The 11441-nt window shown below is 35.7% G+C and overlaps 1 long non-coding RNA gene across 1 annotated transcript; it reads right to left on the bottom strand.

The window, feature by feature from the left end:
- Nucleotides 1–7809: 7809 nt before the first annotated feature.
- On the bottom strand, nucleotides 7810–10299 carry LOC149797592 (uncharacterized). The gene is made up of 4 exons (XR_016421538.1): nucleotides 10275–10299; nucleotides 9257–9385; nucleotides 8650–8729; nucleotides 7810–7895 (listed from the first exon to the last, which is right to left on the bottom strand). It is a non-coding gene; the product is annotated as an uncharacterized LOC149797592 (long non-coding RNA).
- Nucleotides 10300–11441: the final 1142 nt, after the last annotated feature.

The raw sequence follows: 11441 nt of genomic DNA, 5'->3' as shown, positions 1-11441 counted from the left end.
AGATTAACAAAAGAGGTCAAGGAAGATGTAAGGGCCTGGCAAAATGTTTTTACCAGTTTTAATGGTAGATCTGTATTATTACATTTGGCTGACCTATGACACGTTGGACTTGTACACAGGTGCTTCTGCCTCAGTCGGATACGGTGCCATCCGAGGCACACATTATTTCTATGGCATCTGGGCTCAGACATGGGCATATCAGAATACAACGCTTCTAGAATTATACCCCATCGTTCTGGCAGTTGAGGTCTGGTGAGAACACTTATCCAATAAATGTATATGTTTCCACACTGACAATCAAGCCTTAGTTGAAATCATAAACAAGCAATCCTCTAATTACACAAATGCATGCATTTCATTCGCAAATTTATACTCTCTTGCCTTAAATTAAATATCTTGGTCAGGGCAAAACATATCCTGGGTATACGTAACAGACTCGCCGATGCCCTTTTTCTCCAACAGGTTTCGAGTTTCTACAACATGGCTTCCTGTGCGGACTCACACCCTCATCGGATTTCGCTTCTTCCAACCTTGCCCGGCAAGAGCGTACGCTTGACCATTTGGTTAAAAACCTCCTACACCCAGGAACACAAACCTCGTATAAGCGGGCTTGGACGCTATATAAGGAGTTCATATCAAATCATTTGACCGAGTTCACACTCCCAGTATGAATAACCAATATGGCCCTTTCAGATGCATGTAAGAAATGCATAAGGTTAGTCAAAAGTGTCCCAGCTTTGTAAAATTTCAATCAGTTTTTATTAGATCGCCATTCCGCCGTGTGTGCTACTTTCTCTTTCAGGTATCGTGGGTTTCACAGACCTAGAACCCTGGGCATCGACCGTGCTTTGCTGAGATATCATTCAATCAACCCGGATTAATTTGTGTCAACCTTCCTTTTCGACCACCAGTACTGTATGAGGGTACTCTAACAGCTCCGGAAGTACGCGCATCTATTTTAAAATTTCTTCATTATTCTCCATACATGCTGGATATATTCTAACTACCGGGGAGTATGAGGGTGCTCTACTGTTCCAACAATTCAGAATTCGTCGGTTTAAGTTTGATCATCATTGATCTTTTCTTTGATGATGGACATTTTTGTTTTTTGCCTCACCTACCTTTTGTGGCTGCCGAAAATACAGCAAGCCCTATTTGCTTTATTTCTGTTGATGGCGGTTGCAGCCACAAAAGCTTATGTATTATACGCTATGTCTCATTGTTCAATTTCTTAGCAAGTTTACGCTATAGACTTTGTCTGCATAGTTCTGTTATGCTGTAAATACATTGCACAGTTTTGGTTCACTAAAGCCTTTTATGCTGAACACAAAGTCACGAAAGTGGCCAGCATCATTGTTCTAATTATGAATCCATCAAATTTGACTTTTTATATTTGCACGACTGATCTAGGGTATTCTGTCATTTCACTTTCTATCTTCCTCTCGACTCCATCGATGTCGAAAAGAGTAGGATGGTGTATGCACATTTCATTGTACAATCTCATCAAACAAGTTAATAATACAAAACCATCGTTCTCATTCACTTTCTTTCTGACAATAACTTGCACCCCTCCTCTGCATGTACATGAACACATCATATATATATATATATATATATATATATATATATATATATATATATATATATATATATATATATATATATATATATATATATATATGGTTACAAGCAAGGGGTCTTGACGGTTTTGTCCTGAATTCACTACAAGTGAACCATGGTATCATGGAAACTCACTAACACTTCACTCCCTGATGTTTGCTAATAGTCATTGGCTAATTGTTTTGGGCTACGGATATTTCCATTGCGCCGAATTTCAATAATTACACAAGTAATCACACAAATCTAAGAATTCTTTGAAACGGTATGCTATAACCAAATACGCATACTCCAACTGTATTAAATTACCCCCGCCTTTAAAAAGGTCACTCGATCTCTATTGACACAAACCTCACACTCCTGTGGTTTAATCAAAATTGATGACTTTCCCCAAAATCAACCACCAGCTCGGTTAAGGATTCCCAAACAAGATTGAAACAAAACTCTGAATCAATGGGCTTGTTCCTAATAGCCCGTCAATCAACATCCACGACTAAACTTTTTTCTTTTTCTTTTTGAATCACTCATTGCTGCTAATTAACCTAAATGTCAACAACAGACACAACTTATTCAAGCTGAATCCTTCATGAAAATGTTCCAATTATTCGAGTTTAAACTCTCTCATAAAAATCGTCAGTATTCGCTGTAGGAAAGACTTCTTTGCACATGAGTCACTAACAACAAGACAGCAAATATAACACAGGACCATTCCTGTTTACCCGAAAAACTCAGGTCTGGAGTTTGCGTTTCCTCCAGGATACACGTCTCCCAATACACCTTAGTACACCTGTACACAATATAGTTTTCGACTCAGACTGTGTCAGGCGATCCTGTCTTCTTACAACTAACTACTAATGGACCAATGAAACAGCGACCAAAATAGCCATAAGAAAACCTCCCAAAAGCAAACGTTTGGAACACCATCACATAAACGATTCAACTATAATGTGAGTGCAATACAATTACTTCATGCTTCTAATTAATTAACATGTGCTTCGAATTGTCCCTCACAACTTTTCAAATTGACACTATTCCATCCAAGGAGGCAATTCAAATTATGCATGATGGAAGCCACTCTGGACCATACATTATTGTCAAGATGGTAGCGAACACTTTTTTATATACACTGTACGAAGCAATTTCCAACAGGTAAGTTGCTGGCAGATCAATGTCAAGATAACACAGACCATTCTTGTGTACAACGAGGTTAGAGAATGCTTTTTCATCCACAAGATAATGCTATATATGACACTGTCACAATCACTGTTCACCACGAGTACTAACTCTACAGGGACAGAGAAAACAGTCCACCAAACTCCAAACAATTATACATACTACCTTCCCTTTTCAATTTAGCTCTGCTTCACTCCACGCACAACCCAAACAAATAGATCTACTTTACAAAACTCTGAATTCAAGCTGCAAACTACTTCTAAACCTATTCTGAATTAACACTGTACACGATCAATATATAAAACTAATCCATAAGAACATAACAAATTAGACATCTGTCATTGCATAATTAATTCACTAGAATCACACTTTTTACAAAGCCGACGGGCGCAGATTAATATGGTTCTAACTGCGCGCGTCTAACTATTTGTCCTATACAAAACCAATACATATTCACGGGTAAACGATTTTTACCCACACATACCTTCCATTCTCAACTTTTAACACCGGTCCGTACTATAACCACATTAAATAACTGAACTGAATTTAAAATAATGTATGTAACGTAATAAAACACATTGGAGTCCTTCTTCGTTCCATTAGTAAGGTCCCTAGAGCCGTAATTGGATATGGCGATAGTTTTTATTCAGTATCGGTTTCATCATCGCTATCGCGTATTTCTTCCTGGCTATCGGTGACTTTATGTTAACTTTCCGGTCCCACCAAGCGTGGTTTTAATCTAATGAAGAGATCAATCTGAGGCGACTTATGATTGCTCCTAGCGATCAGGTATGTAACATTCGTTACTTTCTTAACAATCCGCCATAGTCCAGTCCATTTGACCTGTAATTTGTGTGATTTCCCTTTCTTTCTTAGAGTATAGTGAAACTAGGTCACCATCTCTGGAAGACTGACCATGAACCTTAAGATTATAAGGGACTTTCTGAATACCAGTGCCTATTTTTTCTCCTGCTTTTTCGTTGAACGCACACATTGCTTTTCTATCATCCGACACAAATACAAGGCAGATTATTTGGGGCTTCGTCTGGTGTTTAACCAACTAGAAGATCCATAGAGAGAATCACTTCCCTACCCAGAATCAGCTTGTTCGAGGTGAATCTGGAGGAAATGTGCTCAGCTGCACGATAGGCCATGCTCGTAGAAGAAATGTATTGGTCCCATTTTTCTGGTTTATCATCCACGTATGCTTGAAAGCATCTGGCATACAATTCTGTTATACCGTTCCGCCATTCCATTACATTGTCTTCTTAATCCCTAATATTACATAGATCTCTTTGAATACGGCATTTTCCGACTGACAGCCTTGGTGAGACAACAGTACAGGAGGCACGCCAAATCTACCAATACAATTATCCAGCAATGCTCTTGCAACCGTGGTTGCTTCAATATTAGGCAGATGCACCGCCTCAGTCCATTTTTTAGTGACGTGGTCTCCAATTACACGGATCTATGCATTTCCTTCCTCCGATTGCGTAAGAGAGGGCTACTGGCTCTCCTGCTTCCCCAGCTGTTATGCCCTGAAGTTTCGTTCGGTGCTTTTGCTTGGGACATTTGTGCTAAGCGCAAACGGAACACGTCGCACATTAATCACGAATATCATCCCTCATACCGGGCCAATAGTTACTTTGGCGCACCTTACTGAGCGTTTTGTCGATAGCAAAATGTCCTCCGCCGGCTACATCATGGCATTGCTTTAGGACTTTCCGCCGCCAGCTGTACGGTACGACGATGGCACTTTTATCTGGCTTGCCGGAACGATCTAGCCAAATTCGCACAAGTATCTCGTTTGACATCTTTAATAATTTGTATCTCACCATAACGCCTTAACGTCTGCACTATTTCCAGATACTTCTTCGCATGCAGGGCTTTGTTGCGCCTCAACCCAGCTAATAACTCGTGAGCAAGAAGAATGTCGTCTCTGTATCTTTCCAAAATGTATCCCACTGTCTAGCCGTATAGCAGAGAACCCCACGGTACGTTTTTGGCAGTATTTGCAATCGTTGCACGGTAAGCGACTTAAACCACCAGCATTGGCAAGTCGAGTTCCAGGGCGATGTTCTATCACAAGATCATATTCTCACAACTGCTCCAGCCAACGGGCCTACTGTCCCTCGGGCTTGTTGAAGCTCATGAGCCATCGCAGGCTACTGTGGTCGGCGCGTACATTTAAATTTCTGCCATATAGTAGGTCTTAAAATGGCCAATAAAATGTACGACGGCCAATAGCTCACGACAAGTGACACAATACTGGCTGCCTCTTCTGTCCACACACCGAATATTGTAAGCTACTAATCTTTCTTTCTCAATTATGTCCTGCGACAGGAGAGCACATATGGCTTCACCACTCGCATCTGTGTCAAGTATAAAGGGGCTATTAAAGTCCTATACAGCAAACACTGGTGCAGAGGCAAGCGCTTTGCACAGTTATTCGAATGATCTTCTGTCCAGCGGAAAACATAATTCTTTGTCGTTAGCTGGTGTACGGGAACTGCAATTTCAGCAAAATGTCCTACATACCGCCTATAATAACTGCAAACCCCAAGGAACCTTCGCACTCGGGTAACTGATTTTGGAGTGGGCTATTTCAAAACAGTAGCTACTTTCTCGGGATCAGTGGCAACTCCTGCCGCTGAAATAGTATGACCAAGATACCGAACCTCTCTCGCTCAGAGCGTACATGGGTTTCAAATTTAGGCCAGCGCATAGAAGACGGGCTTCCAAAAAATATCACGTCGTTGAGATAAATCAGACAAATTTCATATTGCAACCCGGCTAGGAGGGTTTTCGTTAGTCGATCAAAGGTCCCTGGCGCTTAAACCGAACGACATTACTTTAAACTGATTGAGACCCCTTCTAGTTGCAAACGTTGTCTTAGGCCGATCAGCCTGATCAATTTCTACTTACCACCAAATCTAATGTCGAGAACCTGCTCATGCCAGACAGTGAATCGAGGCTGTCATAGATTTTTTGAATAGGGTACTCATCCTTCTCAGTAACTGCATATAGCACACTATAGTCCACGCAAACCCTCTTCCTCCCATCTTTTTTAGCCACTAATACCACTGGGGCAGCTAAGGGGCTTACTGACCGTTCTATAACCTTTTTGTCAGCATGTCGTCTACTTGAATGTCAATCTCCTTTCAAAGAAGGAACTGTAATTTTCTAGGTGTGACTCGAATTGGCGCATTATTCCTTGTCTTGACAGCATGCTTGATAAAGTTTGTTCCGTCCAAGTTATTCCTGTAGAGGAATTTGTTTAACAAACACTGTGGAAAATTCACTTAACTGTCTGCTTAGGGCAGCTGCTTGGTCAGGAGTCAAATGGACGCTCGATTTCTTAAACAGTTCAGACAAGTAATCACAAAACTCTAAGAATTCCTTAAAACCGGGCTATATAACCAAATGTGCATATTCCAACTTTATTACACTATATATATGTGAATGCGGGATATGGTGAGACAACTAGTTTGCATATGTGTATCAGTAATTATACATCAATGTGTTTGTGCGTTTGTATCTATCTATCTATCTATCTATCTATCTATCTATCTATCTATATATATATATATATATATATATATATATATATATATATATATATATATATATATATATATATATATATATATATATATATATATATATGACTCACCTTTAATACGAAATATATATGCTGTCATTGCAAGCATATTCTAAATTCCTGTAGAGGAATTTGTTTACATTACTGTCCTGAAGGACACTAATCGTTGAGGGACGCACAGTATGTACGGTAGTCGTTGGATCATTGCTAGCACTTGCTACGTGTTTGACAAACACCAGCATGATACCAGTTATACCAATCTAGACGATATCAGTTCTAATGTTTTAACATACATATTTGATAACTCCGCTTGTAAAGAAAGTCCATTTTGTAATCGCTTTAATAAACATAGCGTTTTGTTTCGGCATAGTTTTGTCTCATTTACTTCTCAGTTCTGTTTCAGGATCAACAGTTATGCTGAAATTGGCAAACCTGAGACCATCTAAAATTCAATACATTCATAGATGCCTACAATTCGAGATAAAGCATATGTGTTCGTTTTTATATCTACCTCTACATCAAGAATTACACACATGTTCCTAAGAAGAACTATTAAAGAAGAGTGATTGCTTTACAGAAACAAAACATATTGAAAGAACTTTCGAAGAATTGGCATTTAAATGGGTCTATATTATCCATACTGTACGTATATATATATATATATATATATATATATATATATATATATATATATATATATATATATATATATATATATTGCACGTGTTATGAATAAATTTAGTAGCAATGCCAACCATATTCCAAAATAATACCTATTCACAATAGTTTTGAATACATTTCCATTTCTGACATTAAATCATTTAGCTAGGGAAACATGTATACACACGTTATTAGGATTCTTTTACTAAAATCGGCAAAGTGATTTAAGGTCAGTACCATACGAATGCAATAGATATCAATTTTGCTATTTCCAAAAACATTTTGATATAGTTTTCATATATACGTGTGTCTTATTATAAATGCGTTAGGGCGAGATGGAGACGTCTTTTAATTTCTAATGTTATTTATTCGTTTTTCAAGACCGTGGAATTATGATGAACTCAATAATGCTTCAGTAATCTGGAAAGAGTCAGTCTGTCAATCGTGCTAATCGCAGGAGAGTTTATGAAATCCTAATGTGGTTACATTTATCGTTTCTCATGTATACGATAGTCCAAAAGCATCTTCCATCAGATAAAGGGAGGGCTGCAGAGCAGAGAGACAGAGAGACAGACAGATATACCGACATAGATAGCGCTGGCGAACGAGATACCCAGAGAGGACACCTTGGCGACATTAATCTGACAGTAAAGTATCGAACAAATATTAGACAATATTAGCAAAACCGCTAATGTAAATATAATTTATTATTATTATATATTATATAAATACAATATTTGACAGATGCATTTCATCCATCCATTTTAGTGTCATGGGTTTGGTGTTTTTTTTTCAAATTCATCAATTCAAAGCTACATCCAAGTGAAGTCGTCTGGTATTGCTGCTGGAAAGAAAAAGCAAACTATGATGATAATATGTAACTTGTCAATATCTTTACATTTATATACAATCAAGCGTTCTGTTTTTGCTACATGTTTGCATAAATACATCAAGTAGATTTCTCAGTTTCATTTATTTTAAATATTCATGTTTGAATCTCCCAAGAACGTAGACTAATATATATGCAAGAGAATTGCTATTCAGTTCTTTTACAAATCGCATACAATGCGTCAATATATTATTGCATCGTCTCCTGGTGAGAACTGAAACTATCAGATTTATCTTATTTCCACAAAGCAATACCTTTCACAGCAAAAAAAAAAAAATGCGTAAATCTACCGAGTCGGTATCATGGAAGGGAAGCACCGTATATGCTTTAGTTTCGCTTATGAATCTTTATTATTCAAGGAGTACTTTTCAAAACCTATGTGGCATTAATGAAAACTCACGATCTTTCGTAACGATGAATTATAAAATACTTTCTAATTTATATCTGATGGAAATTTGGATATTAACATTGAGCATATCATATGCATTGATATTGTATCTTGAAATTATTAATGAAAACTATTTCCTTTTTTGTACAATAGTTTTTCTCTTCCATCACTCTAAGCTTGCATCGTCCCTTTGCTTGTGTTTTGGTTCAAAAAATGTATTATGATACATGTATCACAAGCATGTAGTTTTATCGCAAAGTCAATATCTATATGTCAATATCAAAACACGAAGATATAAAACCATTCATTTAACGTACTTACCATAAAGTCTTAGTCTACATTCTACTTTCCAAAACTAGAGCCTTGCATCAAAATTATGAGGATAATAATCAGGAAGATAACTGTAAAAAGATAAAACGATGTGGAATAAACGATGAAATGGTACAGAACATGCTTTGTCTCATAATAGATCAAAGTTTATAACTTAGTCCGAATATTATTTTATTTCACGCATCTCAATATAATTAAGGAAGATAATAGGAAATAGTTTGTAGGTATTCATAAGATGTATGCAATTGTCTTTATTACTTGGTCCTTTTAAGAAATACGGTCAGTAATATAAAGTTGTTAAGAATAGACAAATTGGTCTAACGTGAGACTTCCTAAATTTAATATTTCTCAGCCATCTAAGAAAATACAACTCTAACGTTCTGCGTAGCACACACTTAGTTTAAGATATATTCAAATTACTTAAGTAACCATCAGGTAAGGAAAAGAACAAACACAGCTAGTTTCAATACCGCACCTGCTTTTTGGTGTAACGTTGTCTGCGTGTCTGTGTGTATGTGTGTAAAGGACGCTATGCGTTCCATGTTTCACACAGAAATATACAAACGATAAGATAGGAAAATACTTATGTGCTACTCACATGAGAAACCGCTACCTCCTCCTCCATAACCTCCATACCCGCCGTAGGGGCTTCCGGTGAGATACCCAGAAGCCATACCAATAGTTGAAATTAATGCAATTATGCAGAGTACTAACATGGTGTTCATGGCTACAAAGGAAAGAAATAACTAAATAAACAAGACGTATTATAGCTGAACAATAGAATTCAATATTGCTTTTATGAAAGTTAACATTCTGGTAAACGAAATATTTTTTGTTACGTGTGTATGCTCTAACAAGCAGCACCAAAAGAAAGTGTGAAAACAACAATCTTTGAAAAAAATATATTTCCCTCGAAAACACGGTAAAAATGAATAATAAGAACTTACGGATTTCAGAATCAAATCCAAACATAATCTAAGAATAATCTACGAATTAAGTTTTAGAAGTCCTAGTAAGGAAATGTTATAATGAATTTAAGTTCGAGTCCCGATGAAAAAGCCAGAATGGAAGGCGATGACTTATGATGTAGCCTTATGGCGCTGTATCGTCTACAGTTCTTTTTTAATTCCACAGACAATAATATTCCAGTATTTGAATGTATGAATAAAATGTACATAATTGTCTTTGTCCAAGAATTCTCATTGAGCACTACAATATTTCCAGGCATAAGAAATAATAATTTAGAATCCAAATAATTTGAATACAAATTGAAATATAACTCCAAAATGTCACAACAAAACGTACACCTTAAATTCCAGTGTTTAGAAGCCCGACTAAGAAATGTCTCTATAGACATCTGTATAAAACCTGACTACTGCGCAATTATGGCAAACCTAGAATTGCGAAATCGAGGCTGTTTATATATATATATATATATATATATATATATATATATATATATATATATATATATATATATATATATATATATATATATATATATATATATATATTATCTCGTATTCCATGTATGCCATTGATAAGAACCAATCATTTTACTCCAAGAACAAAATAAAACTTAAACGTCTCGTATACCACACTTGCAATTTACTTACCTGCTATTGTATCAGAAGTGCATTTAGAAATGAAACTCGTGTGAAATGTATAGCTAACTTTAGTTTATATAGCAAGAAAAAGACATATTAGTTATCACAGCCTCACAATTACACGTAATTTCTTGTTATTTCCGCAACACGAACCGGAAGTACGTGCTTCGCAAATATATCAATTTTACACTACTTCAATCAATGCTGTCAAGTATGTAAATATGTAAGCTGTGCCCTTGGCTGAGTATGAATCGGAAGTGCACAGAGAGCAGAGTCGAATTTAAAATATTTGAACCATACAGTTGGATATTTATATATTTTTCTAAAGAAAACAGTGAGGTCAAACCTTCAAGACCAATTATTTAAGTGCGCGATTAAGGCAATAATCAAAATGAAAGGTTATCAAAAAGAGATATACCGATCATTAAATAAGTTTTTTAAGATATTACTTTAAGATATGTTCAACAAGATATTGGTAAGAGAATATTCGGTACACACGAATATATATATATATATATATATATATATATATATATATATATATATATATATATATATATATATATATATATATATATATATATATATATATATATATATATATATATATATATATATATATATATATATATATATATATATATATATATATATATATATATATATATATATATATATATATATATATATATATATATATATATGTGTGTGTGTGTGTGTGTGTAAGTGTGCGTGTATGTGTGTGTGGATGGGTGTTGGTGGGTGTGGGTGTGGGTGTGTGTGGGTGCGTACATATATATATATCTGATTTTATACTCTAAGGATATGAGATGCGTTTTGTTTGATGATATGTGGAGAACTTTATAACAATGTGGAGTACGGCTATATCAGCGTGAGAAATGAATAAAAGGTTTAGTTTCTTTAAAATAGTTGATATGTAATATAAATGATGGTTGCATTTAATTAAGTATCAAGTCCTCTTGAATTATATTGGTATGTTTAGTAAAACTTAAAGAATGATCTTGAAGTCTATTCTAATCAAACTGTCTGTGTCGGTTAATATTAATCCATTACATTTGCCTATATATATATATATATATATATATATATATATATATATATATATATATATATATATACACACATATATATATATATATTTCTCAATTGCATTTG

Source organism: Sinohyriopsis cumingii, chromosome 6 (assembly GCF_028554795.1).
Source record: "Sinohyriopsis cumingii isolate HCF-2022 chromosome 6, ASM2855479v2, whole genome shotgun sequence".
Classification (NCBI taxonomy): domain Eukaryota; kingdom Metazoa; phylum Mollusca; class Bivalvia; order Unionida; family Unionidae; genus Sinohyriopsis; species Sinohyriopsis cumingii.
The sequence above is the reverse complement of the archived record's forward strand: the minus strand, read 5'-3'. Positions and strand labels throughout refer to the sequence as shown.